The sequence below is a fragment of the Trachypithecus francoisi genome, unplaced genomic scaffold (assembly GCF_009764315.1).
Source record: "Trachypithecus francoisi isolate TF-2019V2 unplaced genomic scaffold, Tfra_2.0 Lachesis_group15, whole genome shotgun sequence".
Classification (NCBI taxonomy): domain Eukaryota; kingdom Metazoa; phylum Chordata; class Mammalia; order Primates; family Cercopithecidae; genus Trachypithecus; species Trachypithecus francoisi.
The window spans coordinates 24,577,590-24,602,510 of NW_022681460.1; the positions used below are offsets into that span (position 1 = coordinate 24,577,590).

At 37.5% G+C, this 24,921-nt stretch overlaps 1 long non-coding RNA gene across 1 annotated transcript in view; it reads right to left on the reverse strand.

Moving 5' to 3' along the window:
* Window positions 1-3,246: 3,246 nt before the first annotated feature.
* Window positions 3,247-24,921, reverse strand: part of LOC117097017 — a 40,318-nt gene continuing 18,643 nt past the window's right edge. Inside the window, exon 3 of the long non-coding RNA XR_004442769.1 lies at window positions 3,247-4,378. This is a non-coding gene — a long non-coding RNA (uncharacterized LOC117097017). The remainder of the gene's footprint in view (window positions 4,379-24,921) is intronic.

A 24,921-nucleotide genomic window follows, 5' to 3' on the forward strand; every position in this document is an offset into this window, starting at 1 on the left:
AAGAGGAAAGCTAGTTAGGAGACTACTGTAGTAGCACAAGAAAGGTAAAAACTAGTGCCTTGGGTCAGTGTGATGGGGCAGAGATGCTGAGAATGGTCAGATTGGAAGGGGTACAGTTTATCAAATATATTTTTATATATTTACAATATTTTTATATAATTACAATAAATATATGATAATATATTTACAGTTTATCAAATATAACTATCAAATATAATTATCAAATATATATTATATATATTATTAAATATTAATATATATTATATTATATAATTAAATGTATTATATTTCCTGATTCCACTCTTGGCCCCATCTATTATAATAATATATATAATAGATTGTTCTTCACATAGCAGCCAGAAGAATCCACTTAAAATATAACTTGGATCATATCACTCTCCTCTCCAAAACTCTTTGACAGCTTTCTATTACACCCAGAATAAAATCAACCTCATTTACTATGACTTCAAGGACCTACTGTGAGCTAGCTCCAGGATATATATATTAGGCCTCATTTACCACCACATTCTCTCCAGTCATACTGACTCCCTTGATCTTTCTCAAATACATCAAGAACACTCTCACTTCAGATTCTTATGGTTGCTGTCTTCTTTGCCTCAAACATTCTTTCTTCAGATATTTGCTTGCTGATACTCTCACTTCAATCAAGTCTTCTAATCAAACATCTCAAAGATGTCTTCCATGACCATGCCATCTAAAATGACCGCCGCCTGTCACTCTTAGTACCACACCTGCCTTTCGTTTTCTCTTCATAGCACTTATAATTATCATTTATTTGTATGAGAATTGACTGTCTCCACCGCTAGAATATAAGATCCATGTGGACAGAAACATTGATATCTTTTTAACAGTGTCCTTCACTTAGAACAGTAACTGGTACATATGGTGCTCACTATATACTTATTGGATAAAGAAATGATTAAGTAAGAAACTCTTGATAGACAGGGAGGAATTTAAGGAAGTCTAGAGTTTCCAGTTCTTAAGGTGGTATTGAACTACAAAAAACGTATTTGATATTGCTTAAAGAAAACTGTTGATCTCCTGACATCACAAACTGATGTTCACATTTGGATGTTTGAAAGATACCTAAAACTCAAATCCATGCTTGATCTTACCCCAAAACCAGTGTTTCCAGGTTCTAGGTTACCAATTTCTGACAGTTTTATGTTCTGACCATGTTCAAGGTACCCTATTTATCTCCATCTCTCTAATCACTTCTCAGGTCTAAGTTATGAAAAGGTCCATCACACTCAGCTGTTAACATTACATCCATCCTCATCTATCCCCAGTCTACACTCCACTGTCATCAAAGTGATACCTTTAAAATGTGAATCAGGTTATCCCCACATTCACCACCACATCCCACACACATACACACAGTCACTTCCACCTAAAGTGCTTCAAGGCTTCCCAGTTCTTTTATAATAAAGGCAAAATTCTTAACACTGTCTCCAAGGCCTTGCATGGCCTGGCCCTGTCGACTTCACAATCACTATCTTGCCTTCTATGTTGGTTCTCTGCTTTCAAGGCATACAGTCCCTCACTCTCCTCACACAGAGCTTACAGTCCACTTTCCTTCTATGAGAATGCCCTTCCTCCTTGTCCCTTCTCACTCCCTCCTTCTTGGCTCAGCTGATTTCTACTCATTCCTTAGAATGAGTGGATTATATTTCACAAAAATGGCCACAGCAACACTTTTGTTCATATGAGCTTCCCCAGAACCTTGACTCACTCCTATAAAGAGGTGGATTCTATTTTCTCTTCCCCTTTAAGCTGGCCATAACTTTGTAACCACCTTCAGAACAAAACAGTAGAAGCAACACCATGATACAACTTCTGTCTGCCTCTTTCTGTCTCAGAATTCTCATACCTGGAACCCAGCAATGAGAAAGTCCAGGCCTCATGGAGAGGTCCCGTGTGTGCTGCGGTCAAGATCCCCCTGCTAAGGTCCTTGCCAATAGTCAGGTGGATGACTAAGCTCTCAGACGACTCCAGCTCCCAGCTATAGAGTCTCCTCCTTTCCCCGTACCCTCCAACCAGGTCTTTAAATCTTCCATTCGAGACCCAGATATCATGAAGCAGAGATAAAAATTCTCTCTATGTCCTGAACAAATTCCTGATCCAGAGAATTTTTAGCATAAATTTTGTTTTCTGCCACTGACTTGGGCCAATTTGTTACCAAGCAGTAAATAACTGAAAGAGATCTCACTCAAAGTCCCCATCCTAAAGGGAGCTTCCTCTAGCTAGGACAGAATCCTCTTCCAGAGCTCCACAGACCTCTTTCACAGAAACGTTTTATGTTTATTTGTGTGATTACTTAGCTTTGAATTCTCAAGTATGTTGGATCTATCTTTTTTCTCTCTGGTTTCTGTCTATTCTTTAAGTCAGATAAAATCAAAATTGAGTTTATTATTTTAATGTGAGTGACGTCCTAGATGACCAATTGCCCAGGCTTTATGAATCTCCTCTGGTCAAACTTCTACTGTTAATTTTCTATTTCTCTATCTTCATTACATATTTGCAATATTTACTTTTCTCACTGAGTGACTCTAGGTAAAAATTAAAAATACTATTTATGCTAACATACTATATAATTTTATTACCTCACATAGGTTTATAAATATTTTCCAAACCTTCAACTATCTGAAAGTTAAAACAGTTGGTGCTCTCTTGCTTCTTATCTTCTCCAAAATTTTATATCTGCTGCTATTTTGATTATGTTACAAAGCATTAGGTCTGATTACACCTATTCTATGCATCATAAACATTCATAATATAGTAAAAACATAGACAATAGACAATAAACACTAGACACTAGAGTCAGAAATGCCTACATATAAATCCTGTCTCGGCTAGTCAATAGATCTGTGATCTTGGCGGGAAAAATTTCCTTTTTCTAAGACACTTTAACTTCGGAAGAAACAAGTCTAGAAGTTAATGACATATTCCCAGTTTATAAGGTAATTGTGAGAAAATGCCCAGTAAAAAATGGTTACTTAACATGTGATAAGTAATCAGCTTATCATGAGTGGCATATGCATACATGCTTTGAATGTTGCATTATGTGACCCAGAAAAAATGTAAAAGGACTGCACAACTTTATAGTCCTTTATTTTGCAACTGTAAACAGTACTAGATAATACTGAGATAACTAAAACAAGTTGTTTTTGCACCAAAGACCTTCCCCAAAGTTAATTTTTAAGTCATAAATTTTTAAAGATCCATACAGAAAGTTAAATGTGCAAATTGGAGTTATCTCTCAAATTCATCTTCTTAGTGGATTCCAATCCACATCAATACTGAAAACACACTTCTGCTACATTTGCTTTCTAAAACAGTTCAAGGGCTCGGTGGGGCTTGGAAGCAGGTAGCTTTATGAGGAGCTGATCTTGGAGAGTAGGGAAGGGACAAAAGCTGTAGGCAGTTGGGACTTGATGATTCTTATGATAATCTTCCGAGAATCTCTCTCCAAATTGCCACATGCAGAATTGGAAACTGAAGAATTCATTCACTGGTTCCTGTCACTGACTTTTGGATGAGCATTGTCTCTGGGGGTTCTAATTCCCCCTGCACTTTTGAGCTGCACTGAACTCATGGGCCAAGTAGGTTACTCTGGCATTGGAGAATACCCTAAAAGTTCAAAGGTATGCAGCATATTAAGATGGAACAGCTGCCAGCACAAGTTGAGTCCGAGCTCACACAGAACTGCCCATAGGCAATGACTGAAACTCTCAGGTAGACCAAAGAGATGTGGTGAGAGGCAGCAAAGGCCTCTGCTATAATACAGTCCTTGCACTCCTCAGATGTGCCCATGCACCATACTGAGTCCACTCTGTCATAGATTCCTTAAAAGGTTGCTGGTCACAATCTGACTATAAGTAATATTCATCATCTCCTTTCTCCCTAGCCCCTTCTGGATTTCCCTCACATCTCCCTCATCTTTAGCTCATCTAAGGTGCTTGTTTGTCAGGATGACCCAGATCTTCACTACTGAGGAGTCTATGCCCTTGATTGTTTGGTCTTTGCCAGGACTTGGTTGCTGCAACTGCCCATGATTGTTATCAGCAGACCTGGAATTATGAAGAGACATTCCAGGGAATCTCTCAAAATCTAGACATAAGCCTTCCTTCTTCCATTATGTAACTGACTCTATTGCTTCTTGAAATAAAATTGGGTTAATTACCCTTTCTAGTATAGTAGTCCTTTCTTTGCCTGCTGGTCCTTTGGCATGAGAATCTCTAAGTGACCAAATGGCAGTATATAGTTTCAGGTTCAATGGACCACCTAGGGTATCCCTTACTGGAAACATACTTCATCATCCATCCTCCAGAAACTAGGATCTTCAACCTAGCAGAGGCTGCAGAAAGGAGAATGAAGTCTGTAAGTAAGTCACTCAGAGTAATGAGGAGAACATCACTTTTGTGTATTAGTCCATTTTCATGCTGTTGATACAGACATACCCAAGACTGAGCAATTTACAAAAGAGAGAGGTTTATTGGACTCACAGTTCCACGTCACTGGAGAGGGCTCACAATCAAGGCAGAAGGTGAAAGGCACATTTCCCATGGCAGCAGGCAAGAGAAGAGAATGAGGAGGAAGTAAAAGCAGAAACCCCTTAAAAAACCATCAGATCTATGAGACTTATTTACTACCAAGAGAATAGTATGGGGAAAACTGCCCCCATGATTCAATTATCTCCCACCGGGTCCCTCCCACAACATGTGGAAGTACAATTCAAGATGAGATTTGGGTGGGGACACAGAGTCAAACCACATCATTCTGCCCTGGTCCCTCCCAAATCTCATGTCGTCATATTTCAAAAACAATCATGTCTTCCAAAGAGTCCCCCAAAGTCTTAACTCATTTCAGCATTAACTCAAAAGTCCACAGTCCAAAGTCTCATCCAAGACAAAGCAAGTCCCTTCCATCTATGAGCCTGTAAAATCAAAACAAGTTAGTTACTTCCTAGATATGATGGGGGTACAGGCAAACTTCTGCCTGGGCAACTAGTTGTTTCCATGTATCCGAAATCTAGGCAGAGGTTCCCAAACCCTAATTCTCGACTTCGGTGCACTTGCAGGCTCAACACCACATGGAAGATGCCAAGGCTTGGGGCTTGCACCCTCTGAAGTCACAGCTTGAGCTCTATGTTGGTCCCTTTCAGCCACAGCGGGAGCAGCTGAGATGCAGGGCACAAAGTCCCTAGACCTGGCCCAGGAAACCACTTTTCCCTCCTGGACCTCCGGGCCTGTGATTGCAGGGGCTGCTGGAACACCTCTGACATGCCCTGGAGATATTTTCCCCATTGTCTTGGGAATTAACATTCGGCCTCACATTACTTATACAAATTTCTGCAGCTGGCTTGAATTTTTCCTCAAAAAATGGGATTTTCTTTTCTATCCCATTGTCAGGCTGCAAATTTTCTGAACTTTTATGCTCTACTCCCCTTGTAAAAAGGCACCCAAGTCACATCTTGAATGCTTTGCTGCTTAAAAATCTCTTCCGCCAGATACCCTAAATCATCTCTCTCAAGTTCAAAGTTTCACAAACCTCTATGGAAGGAGCAAAATGCCACCAGTCTCTTTGCTAAAACATAACAAGAGTCACCTTTGCTCCGGTTCCCAAGAAGATCCTCATCTCCATCTGAAACTACCTCGGCCTGGATTTCATTGTCCGCATCATTATCAGCATTTTGGTCAAAGTCATTCAACAAGTCTGTAGGAAGTTTCAAACTTTCCCACATTTCAATGTCTTCTTCTGAGCCCTCCAAACTGTTCCAATCTCTGCCTGTTACCCAGTTCCAAAGTCACTTCCATATTTTTGGGTATCTTTTCAGCAGCACCCTACTCTACAGGTACCGATTTACTGTATTAGTTCATTTTCATGCTGCTAGTAAAGACATACCCAAGACTAGGCAATTTACAAAAGAGAGAGGTTTATTGAACTAACAGCTCCATGTTGCTGGGGAGGCCTCACAATCTTGGCGGAAGGTGAAAGGCACATGTCACATGGCAGCAGACAAAAGAAGACAATAAGGAGGAAGTAAAAGCAGAAACCCCTTAAAAAGACCCTCAGATCTCATGAGACTTATTTAATACCATAAGAATGGTATGGGGGAAACCACCCCCTTAATTCAATTATCTCCCACTGGTTCCCACACACAACACATGGGAATTACCGGAGTACAATTCAAGATGAGATTTCGGTGGGGATGCAGAGCCAAACCATATCACTTAATAAGTTAGGAATCGGGGGCAGGAGGAGGGGAACATTATTTGGCTAATCTTGAGCTGCAAGATTCCTAGAATTCTTATTTCAAATTTTAAAAAGTGGATAGTCACAAAGAGACAAATCCCATATAATTCCACTTTTATAAAGTATGTCAAATTAACTGAGACAGAAAATGAAATGGTTTACCAGGACCTGGGGAAAAGGAGATGGAGAAGTCATTGTTTGATGGGTTTAGAGTTTCAGTTTGGTAAGATAAAAAGTGGCCGGGTGCGGTGGCTCACGCCTATAATCCCAGCACTTTGGGAGGCTGAGGCGGGTGGATCACAAGGTCAGGAGATCGAGACCATCCTGGGTAAGACGGTGAAACCCCGTCTCTGCTAAAAACACAAAAAATTAGCCGGGCGCGTTGGCAGGCGCCTGTAGTCCCAGCTACTTGGGAGGCTGAGACAGGAGAATGGCGTGAACCCGGGAGGCGGAGCTTGCAGTGAGCCGAGATCACGCCACTGCACTCCAGCCTGGGTGATGAGCAAGACTCCATCTCAAAAAAAAAAAAACAAAAAAAAAAGAATTCTGAAGATGGATGACAGTGATGACTGCATAACAAGATGAATGTATTTAATACCATTGAACTGCACACTTAAAATGATTAATATGGCAAATCTTATGTATATTTTACTCCAATAAAAACAATTATTGGGGGGGAAATGACTGTATACTAGTCCCTGGCAAGGACCTTTATGGGGGCAGTTGAGAGCTTGCTAGAAAACATCAACCACTTTGGAGTTAAAAAACGTAAGTGTGGGCTGGGCGCAGTGGCTCACTTCTGTAATCCCAGCACTTTGGGAGGCCAAGGCGGGTGGATCATGAGATGAGGAGTCCAAGACCATTCTGGCCAAGATGGTGAAACCCTGTCTCTACTAAAAATACAAATAAATAAATAAGCCAGGTGTGGTGACAAGCACCTGTAATCCCAGCTACTCGGGAGGCTGAGGCAGAGAATTGCTTGAACCTGGGAGGCAGAGGTTGCAGTGAGCCAAGATCGTGCCACACTGCACTCCAGCCTGGGCAACAGAGCAAGACTCTGTCTCAAAAAACAAACAGACAAAAAAAAAAACACGTAAGTGTGAATCTTGTCTTCATTGCTTCTTAAGGAGTGGCCTTTGGCAAGTGATTTAACTATTTGAGACACAGCATTTTTCATTTGTAATATGGAAATAATAATGATATCTAACTCATAGTATCTTGTGAGAAATAAGATTTTGTAAGTAAATATTTTTATAAACTCTAAAGCTCGGTACACTTGGGAAGTATTTTTAGTATCAAACATAATGATGACAAGAAATCCAGTTACAGGAAATTCTTGACTTCCTTCTAAGCTACACATTCTCAAACTATACATTGATGACTTTTAATTGCCTTTCATATGTCAAATGTGAAATATCATTACCTCAAAAAAAATCATTTCTAGCATGAGAATCTGCTTTCTTCTATGACCAGCTTAGACTTCATGGTGCGTAATTATGACGTCTAAGCTAGTCATAGAAGAAAGCAGATTTTTCCGTTTTGCAAATGCCCTCTACTCCCAAGACTCTCGTTCTCATGTTTGTCATGAAAACTCTTCTTACCTAAGCCTGAGCAGCTAACTATGCTGAAGAGAACACGTAACTAAGGCAGATTAGTTTAATGTCTAGAGATTCCCTGACACTCAGACCTCCTCTAAGGTCCTAGAAGGAAAACGTCAGTCTGTCTCATTCTCCTGACCGATTTCATGCCCTTTTCCCTTGAATTCACTTTTGGGGAGAAAATGATATTTTATGTCACTTAACCTTAAACAAACCACATCCTTCTATCATCCGATGTCTTTATCTGAGGAATGAATTTGACTTGGGGGTATGTCTTCTATTGTATGGAATTGTGATTGAGCTAGGTACTTACCATAGTGGCCATCAACCTATTAAGATGAGGAAACACTGATGATAAGTGTAGAATCTTGGCAGTAATGACTCTGACCTTAAAGAGGATATCCATAGATTTCCATCCTTCTCACAAACTCATGATTACTACCTTCTCAATCACCTCCACAATGTTTTACAAAAACAAGCAAGCACTACATTTAAAAACAAGCCTATTCCTGCTGTGGTCTGGATGTTGTGTTCCTCCAAAGGTCAAGTTGAAACTTAATCCCCATTGTGATGGAATTAAGAGGATGGACTTCTTTGAGAAGTGATTAACTTATGAGGGCTCCACCCTCGTGAATTAATGCCCTTTTAAAAGAGGCTTCAGAGAGTGACCCGGCCCTTTGGTCCCTTCTGCGATGTAAGAACACGATGTTCATTTCCTTGGGAGGATGTGGCCAAAAGGCACCATGTGGGAAGCAGAGAGTGGGCAGTTACTAGACTCTAAATCTGCCAGCACCTTGGACACTACACCACAGCCTCCAGAACTGTGAGAAATAAATTTTTATGCTTTATAAATTACCTACTCTACAGTGTTTTGCATAGCAGCAGAAATGGATTAAGTCAAACACTTTCATCTTTTTTCTATCTTTGTTTTTGTTGAAATCTGCCTTTACTTAAGAATAAGGTACAAGGGTGTGTGTGTGTGTGTGAGAAGAAATGAGTGGAATATTATTTTCCCACCCCCCAAATAATCTTGTTCATACTCTCAGGTACCACAGCCTACCACCCTGAGACTACTGGGGAAATAGGAAAAAGGATACACAAGACAAGGGGAGAAGAAGAAGGTCTGTGGGACTAATGAGCACTCTAAGGAGAGCAGGGACAAAGTAAGACTCTAAACAGAGAGTGAAGCTTCTCTCTCTCTCACTTCCTCTGATTTTAAGTGTATGAGTAACACCCAGACACACACACATGCAAAGAAAGCTAGGGTTACTGATAAGGGAGGAGGCCATGATGGAGCAGTGAATGGGTGACAGGGAAAGCAGAAAGAAACAAAAATATCTATTGGTCATTGCTTGGTGCCTCTTTTAGTTTTCTAGTGCTGCCGTAAGAAATAACTACGAATTTAGCTCCTTAAAACAACACAAGTTTATTATCTCACGGTTCTGTAAGTCAGAAATCCTACACTTGGATAGTTTCTCTGGGTCCTGCGAGACTGAAATCAAGACATCCACAGGGCTGGACTCCTTTCTGGAATCTCTGAAGATGAACCTGATTCCACTTTGGCAGAATTGATTACATGCAGTTGTAGGACTGGGGCACTTATTTTCTTGCTAGCTATAGGCCAGGGGTTGTTCTCAGCTTCAGGTTGAGAACAGGTTACTGCCCACATTCCTTGGCTCACAGCAACATTGGACCAAGTCTTTCACATGCTTCGACTCCCTCTGACTTCCCCATCTGCCATATCTCTAATGTTTCTGCCTCCATTTTCTACCTTTGAGGGCTCATATGATTACAGTGGGCCCAATTAGAGTCAGCTGATTAGTGACCTTAATCACATGTATAGAGACTTTCAGGACAATGTCTAGATTAGTATTTGGTTGAATAACCAGGGGATGGAAATCTTGGATGGACGACTTTAGAAATCTGCCTACTGTACTGTGAAGTGCCATGCTGACATAATAAATTCCATATATTATCAAATTTAATTTTCCAAAAAATAGTATAACCAGGTGATAGGTACTGTTATCACTAAAAACAATAGCAACAACAAAAATCTTCCTATTGTTTGTTTCCAGCCAATGATAGCTATCAAGCTACTTTAAAACATCTCTAAAAGGATTTTATTTTTAAAGTTATATATTTAAAAAATAACTTGTCAAAGAACATGTCTGTTGCATAAGCAAGGGACAAGTATAACTGAGGTTATTTTGGATCATTTTAAAGAAAATCTCAACCTGCCTTCTCTCTATGCTCATTTCCATAGTGTGACCAAAAATCCTAATGCTGAATTAGTGATCATGGCATTTCCATGGCAACATACCAAGGTGCCTCCAGCATAAGGCCTTCTTCTCTTAACTGCAGCATAAACAATTCACCTGATTATGGGCTATTAAAAAGCCACAGACAAGGACCTGTAAGTAGAAAAATAAAGGGAAGGTTCTGGTAATGTACATTGGAATACATTTTGGCAATCCCTAACAAGCAACATGAGAAAGAAGATACTGAGAAAATGGTAAAGAATTCTTCCAATTGGATTTTGCAAATATTGGACAGGTTCTCAGCCAGCTGACTTTGTGGAAGTGCTTCTGCAAGATTTTAGGATAGTTTTTCTCTGTAGAAAGTGCTGATTTTTAAATATTTCTCTTTCCTTCTCCCTCATTATCCACACACACAAAAATTCTTTTCTCACTACATAGACACAAAAGAAAGTTTATGACATAGTTTTGTTATGTATATATTATTTTAAGCTGAGAGAGAGAAGTAAAAGAATATATAATTTGGATTTTTTTTATATCAGAAACAAAGCCCAGGAAGAAAACAGCTTTTTAAAAACATCATTCACAATGTTTCTTTAAACCCAGCAAAATCCATACCACTGTCCTGGTAGGTGTCTTACAAATTGTGAGTAGATAAACTTTGAATTGAGCCTTTCCAGACAGACCCCTTACTGTTGTATGTATCCTTGTCTAGGCTGTCAACTAATGCAGAGATTTCTGTCTACCTATCATTTTTTAAAATTCAAATACTCATGGAGGAAGACATGTTTTAAGTCACATTAAAGTGAATATGTTTTATCAAGTACAGTATCTTACTCTCCAGCTGTTCAGAGTCCACCACTATCCTTAAGAAAAAGGGGGTAAAACCACTTCCCTTTAGGCACATCCTTCCTATATACCCCCTAGGCTGCCTTTGTATAAGTTCTTCCCCCAAGGGTGATATTGCTATGCATTTCACATTTTGGCTTTAACCCATGCTGACCTTGTGTTCATATGGCATGTTTTGCCTGTGTAAAATGTTCCGGAAGATACATTTTGAGGATTTATACAGTTGATGACTCCACCGTTGAAAGTTTTAATACAAAAGACTCTCTTGTCTCTGACAATGTCACCATTTTACCAGAATAATCATTTGCAAAATTATTATTCAACAAGGTTAACACTGTCATCTGACAGAGCCTTACAGGAAAAGCTTACACACGAAAAAAAAAATACACAAAGAAAATAAGGTCTATCAATATCATAAGAGCCTTTTGATATGACCTAGTAAAGTATTGTATGGTGATCAATATACAAAGCAACCAATGCAGCCATTTAAAGCTGTTAGCATTCATAAGTATTTGTGTCAACAAGACCTCTGTTTCATTTTGAAAATGGAATTGTATTTTATGTGGAATGTTGAATCACAGGTATGAATATCTTATAAAGTCTAAAAGATAAGCAATAAGCAATGAATCATATCTCTCAATTGGCAAGGAAGAGTCAGGAAGGCCCTGAAGACATTTGGAAGATGTTGCAGACAGACACAACCTTGGCACAGTGGGAAGAGTATGGGCTTTAGGGTCAGGCAGAATTTTCTCCCAGTCCCAGTACTTGGCAATTTACAAACCGGTCACCTTGGGCAAGTTGCTTAACTTCTCTGGACCTTAGTTTTCACCAGTTTAATGTATGGATAATTAGAAGGACATATAACACGTTTTCTGAATCAAGATTCTTCAAAGAGTGAAATAGGGGAGAGGGGTACTGTTAATAATTAAACCAGCACGACAGGATTAACCGATACTGTGAGAGAGAGGCAAGCCAGGATGTATGGCCATCGTATCAGGATAATTAAAAACCGGTGCCTACACTGACAACACTAAATGCGGGTAAGGATGTGGAACAACAGGAGCTCTCATTCATTGCTGATGGGGATGCAAAACGGTGCAGTCACTTTGGAAAACAGTTTGACAGTTTCTTGCAAAAGTAAACACAATTTTACCTGGAGATCCAGCAATTGTGCCCTTTGGTATTTACCCAAATAAATGGAAAACTTACCTCCTTATAAAAATATGCACATTGATGTTTATAGTAGCTTCATTCATAATTGCCAAAACTTAGAAACAACTAAGATGTCCTTCAGTAGATGGGTGGGTAAACTTTGGTACATCCAGACAACAGAAGATTATTCATCATTAAAAAGAAATGAGGTATCAAGCCATAAGAAGACATGGAAGAAACTTACATTCACATTACTCAGTGAAAGAAACCAATCTGAAAGAGCTACATGCTGTATGAATCCAAATATATGACATTCTGGGGAAAGATGAAACTATGGAGACAGTAAAAACTTCAGTGGTTGCCAGGGATTAAAAGCCAGGAAACAATGAGTAGGCAGAGCACATGGATTTTTTAGGACAGTGAAACTACTCTGAATGATACCATAATAGTAATTACACGTCCTTATAAATTTGGCCAACCACGTAGAATGTAAAATACCAAGAGTGAACACTAATGTACACTACGCACTTCCAGTGATTATGTGTCAATGTAGGCTCATCAGTCGTAACAAATGTACCATTTTGGTGGAGGATGTTGATAGTGGGGAAGGTTGTACATATGTAGTGGGAGGGAGTATATATATATATATACCTTCAGCTCAATTTTGCTGTGAACCCAAAATCGCTCCAAGAAATAACATCTATTAATTTTTAAAAAGGAAGAAGGAAAAAAGTAAATGCCTCATACCGTGAGGTTGTTGTGACAACTAATAAAAATATATAAACACTTAGCACATAGTCTACACTAAACAAAAATCAGTCTTTCTGTTTCTTTCCCTCTCTTTTGACCTTGAAAAACACAAATAAGAACACAATCTTAGTACTTATAACAATGAAGAGATTATGTATCATCTAACAGTATTTATAACTCAGTCTATTTCCCCATTAAAATATTACAAATTAGAATCTATTTATTATAACAATATATACTCTACAATCCACACATTTAATCATGCCTGTTAAATGAGTGACTGAATAAATAAATGAGTCACAAACTCTTCTCTTTTCTACAACACTCTTTTTGCACTTGACTCTGCCGTTCTTTATGTATTAGTGGACAGAGGACAGGACCTTGATGTCTGAATTCACCAGCTTCATGAGCTTGGGAAAGTCACTTAAACTCTTTGTACCGCAATTCTCTCATTTGTCAAACCAGCAATCATTAAACTCTTTGAGATAATGGCTGGGAATACATAGTACTTTGCTTAACATATAACTACCTAATAACATTACTTTCCTTCTTTCTTCTCTCCTTATGACGTTTCCATTTGACCCCTACAATTTTGTCTCCTAAATATAAACATTTTTTAGAGGTTTCTGGTACATACATTTCTCCTAAATATAAGTATTTTTTAGAGGTTTCTGGTCCCTGGTTATCACACATTTTTTCAGGTAAACTGGTTAATCACTAACTATCAAAAGTAATAAATTACAGTTATGTTTCAGAAAGGTAATTGAAAAATATGGATGTAGGAATTTTGACATAATCTTAGAATCCATTGATAAAAACCCAGGATTTCCCATATCTACCAGTAAGCAGAAGAGGGAGCTCTAAGCCTGGAATTCAAACTCCAGCTTTCTTAAAACTAAAACTTGATCAAATTTTTGAACCTGCATAAACAAACTCTAAACCAAAAATATCTAAACTATATAAATTCAAGAAAACAGCAAAAAAATTCTGATCCATCATCCAAAGATTTAAATATGGAATAATTTATCTTTTGTCCCAAACTCAATATAAACTCCTTTAATATCATTAACATGAAATGCCTGCTTTCAAGACATGTTTATTTTTAAAAGTCCACTGATATATTTAAATACATACAAATATTTGTAAGTTTTTCCTATGTGTGATAATATACCCGTTTTGTGCATAAAAACGTTTGAGAATATGTAAAGAATGGGGTCATTTTTCTATTTGTTACAACTTTCTTCTAGTCTAATTCTCCGTGTTGCTAAAATTTAGAAACACATTCTTAAGGCGATACAAATGTCAAATCTCTATGATTCTTGGCAGCATTAGTCTTTATCCATTTGTGGTCAAATCTGACTGGTTCTTATTGTTTTTAATAGCTATATCTATATTTATCCTGCTGTCTACTTCTCTTTCTCTCTCTCTTTATAATTTTATCAGTTCAGACCTCACAATCTATATATTAGTAATTTTTCAGACATTACCGGAAAGTATGAAAACCATAATTATTTCACAATTTAATTCCAGCACAGTTATATACAAAAGAGAAGGAGCAAAGGATTAGGGCATGTACTACTTCAGTCAATTACATTATCTGAAGCACCAAGAAGAGAAAAAAATCATCTCCATTCAATCAATATTATGGCTTACTCACATTTTCTATGTAAAATGTGATGTAAAATGAGGGTAATGGTGTGAAACAAGGATGTAAAAATGAGGGACTGGGGATTTGAAAATGCTCTGTCACTATCTCTGAGACTCTTAAAACATAGAATTTTGCTTATCTTAACTTTGAAACGAGAAGAATAATTACTATTCTACAAGGCTGTTGGACAGATTAAATGAAATTATATATGGGTGCAAGTTTTTTACACAGTGTCTGTAACACAGTTGCTCAATATAAATGCCTGTCTCCTTTTCTAATTTTACAAAGCCTCTATCATTAAAGTTTGTGCTTTAATACAAACCAGACTGGGCGCCGTGGCTTATGCCAGTAATCCCAGCACTTTGGGAGGCTGAGGCAGGCAGATCACGAGGTCAGGAGTTCGAGACCAGCCTGGCCAACATGGTGAAACCCCACCTCTACTAAAAATACAAAAATAAGTTTGGGGTGGTGGCACGTGCTTATTTTAACAACATATACTCTACGGTCCACACATTTAATCATGCCTGTTAAATGAGTGACTGAATAAATAAATGAGTCACAAACTCTTCTCTTTTCTACAACACTCTTTTTGCACTTGACTCTGCCATTCTTCATGTATTAGTGGACAGAGGACAGGACCTTGATGTCTGAATTCACCAGCTATGCATTTTGTTTATTTTAGTTGTCACAACAACCTCATGGTATTACTGGCATAAGGATTACACAGCTACTTGGGAGGCTGAGGCAGGAGAATTGCTTGAATCCAGGAGGCGGAGGTTACAGTGAGCCGAGATCGCGCCACTGCACTCCAGCCTGGGCAACAGAGCAAGACTCCGTCTTGAAAAAAAAAAAAAAATCAATCAATCAATAAATAATAAAAAATATACAAACCACATACAGAAAACTATCAGAAGATTTCCATATCAAGGCTTTCTCATACATAGATTGGTGGTTGATTATGTAATGATAACACCAAAGCAATGTCAAATTCTAATAAAACCTAAAACTTTTTGGAGCACTAACTGCCTATTAGGCATCGTACATCACAGGCTAATCTTCATTATTATCCTTCGATATAGGTCCTGTTATTGTCATCCACTTACCCATGAAGGCATGGAGAGGCTTCTTAATTGTCTCAAAACCTCACAGCTACTGCTCAACAAAGCAAATGTGTTTGACCACAAAACCAGAATTCTTAACCATTCCCCTCACTGCTCAAGCATCTTCTGAAACAGAAGGTTTGAGTACACATGATTTGCAGTAGGTTTTCAACTCTCAGTATATTTTAATAAGCTCCTAAGCAAATTTATTGTATATATGTTCCAATCCTGCTAATCTGACTAATCTATACATCACAATCTCCAGTCCCATCATTTTAGATAGATTCCTATACCATTATCTACTATGATTTTGCCCTACAAAACAGAAAATCTAGTAAATGGAAGTAAATTAATAGTAAAGTTCTAAATATATTGACACTGACCCAGCATATTAATGTATAAGTGAGTAAACATATCCTTTTCATTCATTAATGCTTAAAGCTCAACAGATATTACTTGCAAAAATGCTCATTCTGTTTGAGTAATACTGAAAAAGAAATTATATTGACCAGTAATCACCTCCCTAAAATCAACCAACATTAACTCTAGCAATTTGCTCTTTACTCTTATCAAGAATAACCTAGTAACTACCTCCAAAGCAGCTAATTTATTTCATTTATTCTCTAAAAATAATTATACTTTAATGAGCTACTTTTCAGGGTAAGATGCTCATTTATTGCAGTGTATCAAAAGTTTTTATGTAACTGAACTATTAGGCTTAACCTTATCATATGGTCCTCTTAAAAAGTCTGGGAAAAAACAAATGCTTTTAACTCTTAATATGGATTTTTATCTGCTCCACACTCAGCTTGAGCTGGTTGTCTGTCAATCAATCCTTCTAACATGTAGGTGTAAATTTCTGCTCCTCCACTTCAGGAAAGTTTCCACCACATTTCTGGGCTTTAGTTTTCTTCTCTGTAAAACTAGGTCTTTCCAGTGTGTTGCTTGCCCCGAAGCCCAGGTTCATAAACATAACTGAATACTGTGCACCATACTGAAATTTTCTGCGGATACCTCAATTTCCCAATGTCTTCCAAAATAAAGATCTTACACCCATTGTCAGTCCCCTCTCTCACAATTCCCACATATCTTTCGTAATCAGTCTCTAAAATCTACCAGTGTCTTGAGTCCATTGTCTTCTTTCTGTTCTTTAATTACAGCTTTTATCATCTCTTAATTTTTTTGTTTGTTTTTACACTTTCCATGTCCTTATCTTTCTGTACTACATTCTGATCCATTTCCTCATCTCTCTCACCTAGTCATTAAATTTATCTTGAGTTCTTTTTGGTCGTCTAGTTTAATCTCTTCACACAATTCTTTATTTTATTAGATATACTTTTATAGCTATAATTTCTAATTAGTTCTTTTTTCAATCCTCCTTATATTTTTCCAGAATATTCTTGTCATCGATTTATGGCTTCTTTTCTTCCCACCATTTCCTAAAAAAATTCAGACAGACAAGTTTGACAGGTTTTTTTCAAATTCTTCCATCTTGAATAATTGGATGTGAACCTCACATGTATTTCACCTTCTGACATTCTTTTGTAGTGGTTCATTTTCTCATAAGCCTTAAAATTTTAAACATACAGTCCTTTTCAGCAGTGTTATGGAGCTCTCATGAATGGGGTTATGCTCTTAAGGAAGAGACCCCAGAGAGCTAGATCCCCACTTCTGCCATGTGAGGACATGGCTAGAAGATGCCTTCTGTGAACCAGAAAGCAGGCCCTCACAGACACAACAATACCAGAGCATTGTTCTTGAGCTTCTTAGACAGTAGAATTATGAGAAATAAACTTCTGTTGTTTATAAGTCACCCAGTGGAAGGCATTTTGTTATAGCAGCTTGAATGACCCAAGACAGTGTTGTTTTCATGAGCTAAGAGTGTGAAGGGGCTTCTTATTGGAAGCGAAGCATTTCTATACGGTAGCTTCTCACTTTTCTCTGCCAAGGCGCTATTGGTTTTGCCAGTTCAGGGCCAATTTTTTTAATTGACATTCTTATTGAGATAATTACAGATTCATGTGCAGTTTTAATAATACTGAGAGATCCTCTGTATCCTTTACCCAGTTTCTCTCAATGGTAACATCTTGCAAAATAATAGTATAGTTTCACAACCAGGATGGTAATATTGTACAATTCACTGAGTTTGCTAAGATTTCCCCAATTACTATAGTCATTGCTGAATGTGTTTTATATATTATTTACATATATATGCTTATATATTTAGTTTTTAAATTTTATCTATTACATTTAGGTCCATTTTAATTTAAGTTTTGTATGAAGTGCGAGGTTTAGGTAGAGATTCATTGTTTGCCTGTGGATATTCAATTGCTCCAACACCATTTGTTGAAAAGACTACCCTTCCTTCACTTAATTGTTTTTGCACCTTTGTCAAAAACAAGTTAAGCACATTTGTGGTTTCTCCACGCCCTTCTATTGATCTGTGTCTATCCCTCTGGCAACTCACTGTCTTGATTACTGTAGCTCTATAGTAAGCATAATCGTTAGGTTGGGGTGAGTCCTCCTACATATTCTTTGTAAAGATTATTTTAGCTATTCTAGACCCTGCACCTCTCCATATTAAATTTTAGAATATATTTGTCTGTGCCTAAAAAATATGTCATTATAAAATGCAAAACCCAAGACTATAAAATCCCCGGAAGACAACCTAGGCAATGTCATTCTGGACTCAGGACAGGGCAAAGAATGAAGATGGCAAAAGTAATTGCAACAAAAGCAAAAATTGACAAGTGGAATCTAATCAAACTAAAGAGTCCCAGCACAAAAAAGGAAGCTATCAACAGAGTGAACAGACAACCTACAGAATGGGAGAATATTTTTGCAAACTGTGCACCTGACAAAGGTCTAGTATCCAACATCTATAAGGAACTTAAACAAATTTATGAGAAAAAACATAAACAACTCCATTAAAAAGTGGGTAAAGGATATGAACGACCACTTTTCCAAAGAAGACGTACATGTGGCAAAGAATCATATGAGAAAAAAAGCTCAACAACAGTGATCATTAGAGAAATACAAATCAAAACCACATGAGATACCATCTCACACCAGTTGAATTGGCTATTATTAAAAAGTCAAAAAATAACAGATGCTGGCAAGGTTGTGGAGAAAAAGGAATGTTTATATACTGTTGGTGGGAGTGTAAATTAATTCAGCCATTGTGGAAGACAATATGGTGATTCCTCAAAGACCTAAAGAGAGAAGTACCTTTCAACCTAGCAATCCCATTACTAGGTATATACCCAAGGAAATATAAATTATTATATTATAAAGACACAAGGACTTGTATGTTCATTGCAGCACTATTTACAATAACAAAGACATGGAATCAACATAAATGCCCATCAATGACAGACTGGATTTTAAAATGTGGTACGTATATCCATAAAATGCTATGCAGCCATAAAAAGAATGAGATCATGCCCTTTTTAGTGACGTGGATGAAGCTCGAGGCCATTATCCTTCACCAACTAACACAGACACAGAAAACCAAATACTGCATGTTCTCACTTATAAGTGGGAGCTAAATGATGAGAACACATGGAGACATATAGGGGAACAACACACACTGGGGCCTGTTGGAGGGTGGAAGATGGGAGGAGAAGGAGAATCAGAAAAAATAACTAATAAGTAGTGTGCCTAATACCCGGGCAATGGAATAATCTGTACAACAAACCCTCATGACGCAAGTTTACCTATATAAGAAACCTGCACATACACCCCTCAACTTAAAGTAGAAGTTAAAAAATAAGAAATAAATGAAGAAAATTTAAAAATACAATAATGTCACTGGAATTTTTATTGAAATTATAATGAATCTGCATATGGATTTGAAGAAAACTGCCATCTTTTAGTGTGTTGAGCCCTACAATCCATGAATGGAATATGTCCATTTGTTTAGGTCTTCTTTGAGTCCTTTCATTAACATTTTTAAGAATTTCCATCATATGGATACTTTACATGTTTCATGAAGTGTATACCTAAGTATTTAGTTTTCTCTTGGGTGTTTATAAATGTTGTTTTTATTTTTTTCTGTATCTTCATGCACGTGGAAATTCCATTAACTTTTGTGTGTTTTTCTTGTATCCTACAACCTTGTTGAACTCACTTGTTAATTCTAGCAGGGATTTTTTGATGTTTTGTAGATGCGTTGGCATTTTCTACATGGACAATTATTTTATCTTCATAAAGATAGAAACTGTTTTATTTCTTCATTTCTAATCTGTATGCATTTTATATGTTTCTTGTTTTGTTATTATGTCTGGTGTTTCCATTACTATTTTGAATTAAGAGTGAGAATAAAGGACACCTTTGCCTTGTTTCCTTATCTTATTCAGTCTTTGAAATTAAGTGTGAAGTTGGGTATGGGTTTTTTTGTATGTATTCCTTAACAAGTTGAGGTAATTTCCTTCTAATCCTAATAGTTAGTTTTTTATCACAAACTCTTAGATTTGACCAAAATTATTTTTCTGTGAATTGATGTGATCATATAATTTTTCTTCTCTAGTCTGTTAGTATGGTAGACTGCACTAATTGATTTTCAAATGTTGAACTAACCTTGTATACCCAGAACAAATTCCACTTTATCATGGTATGTAATGCTTCATACATTGTTAAATGCAGTTTGCTAATATTTTGCTACAGATTTTTGCCTTTAAGTTCACGAGAGTTGTCTGTAGTCTTCTTTCACTTTTTTTTATTGTACTTGGCTAGTTTTGGTATCAGAGTAATACTGACCTCATAAAATAAGTTGGTTAAGTATGCCCTCTTTCTCTGAAAAATATTGTGTAAAATTGATATTCATTCTTTTTTAAATGTTTGGTGAAATTCACCAGTGAAACCATCTGGACCTGGAGATCTTTTTAAGAAAGCTTTATGATTATGATTACAATTTCTTGACTGACTATAGGACTATTCAAATTAATTATTTCTTCATGGTTGAGTTGTGGTAGTATGAGCTTTTCAAAGAATTGGTTAATTTCTTCCAAACTGTCAAATATATGAGTAATATTGTTTGCAGGGTTCCCTTATTATCCTAATAATGGCTGCAGTATAAGTAGTGAAAGCTCCTACTTCATTTCTGATATTATGTCTGTTTTTTACTTTTTATGTACATTAGTTTTGCTAAATGTGTTATCAATTTTATTGATTTTTTGTGAAAAAAACAGCTTTTTGTTTCATTAATTTTCTCCATTGTTTTTCTATTTTTTATTTTACTGATTTGTTTTTTATTTTCTTTCTTCTGCTTCTTTTGAGTTTATTTTACTCCTTGTTTTCTAGTTTCTTGAGCCAGAAACCTAAAATACTGATTTGCAAACTTTCCTTACTTCTCACATAAGCATTTAATGCTATATCCCATAGATTTTTACATGGTGTCTTTTCATTTCATGTTGTTTTTTTTTCTTCCTGTAGCTGTTGTTTGTTTTGACTTGCTCTTTGATCCATTAATATTTGTAAGTGTGTTGTTTATTTTAAAGTGCTTGGAGAGGTTCCTCTTGTCTTTACACTGTTAATTTCTAATTTGATTGTACCGTGGTCAGAGAGCACACTCTATATCATTTCATGGCCCAGGATATAGTCTATCTTGGTTAGTCTTCTATGGAGGCTTTAAAAATACATTCTACTATGATAGGGTGTAGTATTCTGTATGTCAATTACATCTGTTGGTGGATCATATTGTTCAGGTCTTCTATGTACTTGATAACTATAATTTTGGATTTGTCTACTTTCTTTTTCAGCTCTATTAATTTTTGCTTCATGTTTCTTTTCCCTGCATATGTTTTTCAGTGTATACACAGTTAAGTTTGTTATGACATCACATAATGTCCGTCTTTTTCTCCAGTAATTTTTATTGCTCTGAAGTCTACTTTATGAGATATTAAATCATTCCTTCCTTTTCCATTAATATTAGCACGATATATCTTTTTTTCATCTTTTTACTTTCAACCTACCTATGTCACTGAATGTGAAGTGTTTTTTACACATAGCATGTAGTTAGGTTCATTTTATTGGCCTAAAATCTTCGTAAATTGTGAATAATATTAATTAGGACCAAATAGTTGTTTCGCACATCTATTTTTTGAAGGTGACAGTTTTTCATCTATGAAACTGTTTGGTATAAAAATGTTCCTTTCAAGATCTGAATAGATTCCTCAAAAGAAGATTATACAAATGGCAAACAAGTATAAGAACAGGTGTGTTCAATATCATTCTTCATCAGAGAAATGCAAATCAAAGCTATGATGAGATATCATCTCACTCCAGTTAAAATGGCTTTTATCCAAAAGACATACAATAGTGAATGTCGGTGAGGATGTGGAGTAAAAAGAGTCCTCACACACTGTTGGTGGGAATATAAATGAGTACAACCACTATGGAGAACAGTTTGGAGGTTCTTCAAAATCTAAAAAATAGAGCTACCATATAATCTAGCAATCCCACTATTAGGTATATACCCAGAAGAAAGGAAATGAGTGGATCAAAGAGAGATCTGCATTCCAGTGATTATTGCAGCACTATTTACAATAGCCAAGTTTGGAAGCAACCTGAGTGTCCATCAACAGATGAATGGATAAAGAAAATGTGGTACATAGTACAGTGCAGTACTATTCAGCCATTAAAAAGAATGAGATCCTGTCATTTTCAACAACATGGATGGAATAGGGGGATACTGTGTTAAGTAAAATAAGCCAGGTGCAGAAAGAGAAACTTCACGTTCTCACTTATTTGTAGAAGGCAAAAATTAAAACCATTGAACTCATAGAGATAGAGAGTAGAATGATCATTACCAGAGGCTGAGAAAGGTAGTTGCGGTTGGAGTGAGTGGGGAGGGTTAATGTATACAAAAATATAATTAGACAGAATGAATAAGATCTAGCATTTGATAACACAATATGGTGACTACAGTCATCAATAATTTATTGTACATTTAAAAATAACTAAAAAATGATAATTGGGTTGTTTATAACAAAGAAAGGATAAATGCTTGAGACAATGGATACTTTATTTACCTTGATTTGATTACGCATTGTATGCCTGTATTAAAATATCTCATGTACTCCATAAATATATACATCTACTATGTACTCACAAAAATTTAAAATTAAAAAATTAAAAAATAATAATCATATAATTAAATAATTTTTTCATATCCCCAAGGCCAGAGGATATTTTCTGAATTCCAGCCAATATGGCTGACTAGAAGCAGCTAGTGTGCACCGCTGTCACAGAGAGAAAAAAGACTGTTGACTAAACGTTAGCTCTTCAACTAGATCATCCAGGTGGACACACTGGGTTCATCAAGGAAGCAGCATGACTCACAGAGAATGGAGGAGAGCAGCAGGACAATCATCCACCTGGGAGTGGTGCAGAGCCAAGGCAGGCCGCCCACCACTAAGAAACAGTGAGTGAGCATCCCTGGGGACTCACACTTCTACCATGGACCTTTACAACCCTAGGCTTGGGAGAACCCCTGTGACTACCACATCCCCACCCCTCAGGCCTTCAGACTGACAGGGAGAGCTACATGGAGTCTGGACGGAGCCACCACTCAGGCCCATGAGAAGTCTTTGGAGCCTTGCATCCCTGGGCATCCTGGCACCAGCAGCTGCAGCTCTGGAAACAGGCCAGGCTCCCTCATACCACCCCTGGATAGGGGCTGAATCCATGGGGCTGAGCAGCAGATAGACTATAGCCTCCACTGTACTTCATCAGGTAAGGCCAAATGGCCTGGGACTCTACTGTGACCACCCCAGCCCTGCCTGAGATTTGTGGCCAGAAGCAGCTCTGCATTTCCCTGGGATGGAGCTTCCAGAGGTAGCAGGCCAGGTGCCATTTTTTCTGCTCCACAGCCCTAGCTCCTGTTACCCTCAGGCTCTAGAAGGAACGAAATGATTAGAGACTAATCTGGGTACCCAGCACAGAGCAGCAGCCTTACAGAACAGTGGCCAGACTGCTTTTCATGCGGGTCCCACCCCACCACTCCTCAATGGACAAGGTCTCTTGACCTGGGCCCCTCATCACAACAACTTTGCCCCAGCCTCAGCATTTCAGTTGGTGGCAGCTCTGTGTTTCTCTGGGGAGGAAATCCCAGAGACAGCCCACAGCTCTCTGCCTTTGCAGCTGCAGTGACTGCCCTTATTGCCCTCAAGCTGGGGAGGGAACTAAGAACCTGGTCGCTATGCTGGCACCTCCAGCATGCCACAGTCACTATGTGGAAAGAAACCCAGTCTCTCTTCTCTGTGAGTCCCCAGCCCCCACTCTATATGAATCATTCTACCATAAAGACAATGTATGTGTGTATTCATCACAGCACTACTCACAATAGCAAAGACATGGAATCAACCTAAATGCCCATCAACAGTAGACTGGATAAAGAAAATGTAGCATATATACACCATGGAATACTATAGAGTCACAAAAGAAGAATATGATCATGTCCTTTGCAGCCACATGGATGGAGTTGCAGGCCATTATCCTAAAGAAACTAATGCAGGAACAGAAAACCAAATACTGCCTGTTCTTACTTATAGGTGGGAGCTAAACACTGAGAATTTGTGGGCACTAAGAAAGGAACAGGAGACACTAAGATGTACTTGTAGGTAGAGGATGGGAGGAGGAAGAGAATTGAAAAACTACCTATTGGGTACTATGCTTATTACCCAGATGACAAAATAATCTGTACTCCAAATCCTCATGACATGCAATTTACCTATATAACAAACCTACCATGTACCTTTGAACCTAAAAGTTTTAAAAAATAAATTAAATTAAATTAAATTAATAGACATAAGATGAATCTTTCAATAAATATTTTTAGAAAAAAAATGTTTTCTGGCCTTATTTTTATAGCTTGAGCAGCCTTAATAGCTTCTAGCTTTATAGAGATAGCTTAATTTCAGCTCTCTATGTGCACATGTCTTGAAACTTAGCTTCTTCATCTCTTTATTACATATTATTACACCAATAATATATAATAAATAATATTGTTACACCAATAATATGTAATAAAGCAGAGCTGAAAGAAATCCATAAATGAAAAGCAATGATGCATAACACATGGCACATGTTCTCTGAATCTTGAAGATAGCATACCAGACTCTTACCAGGGAAATCTGGTATATCTCTAACATTAGAAGATCTGAGGACTGGAGGTTAGCCATCAGAATCAGTTGCTATTATGAAAACATCTTGAGGACACAGACTATACCTTAGTACTTTCAATGCATGCAACATTTATGTTATTAAAGGTGAGGATAAAAGAAACGGATAGG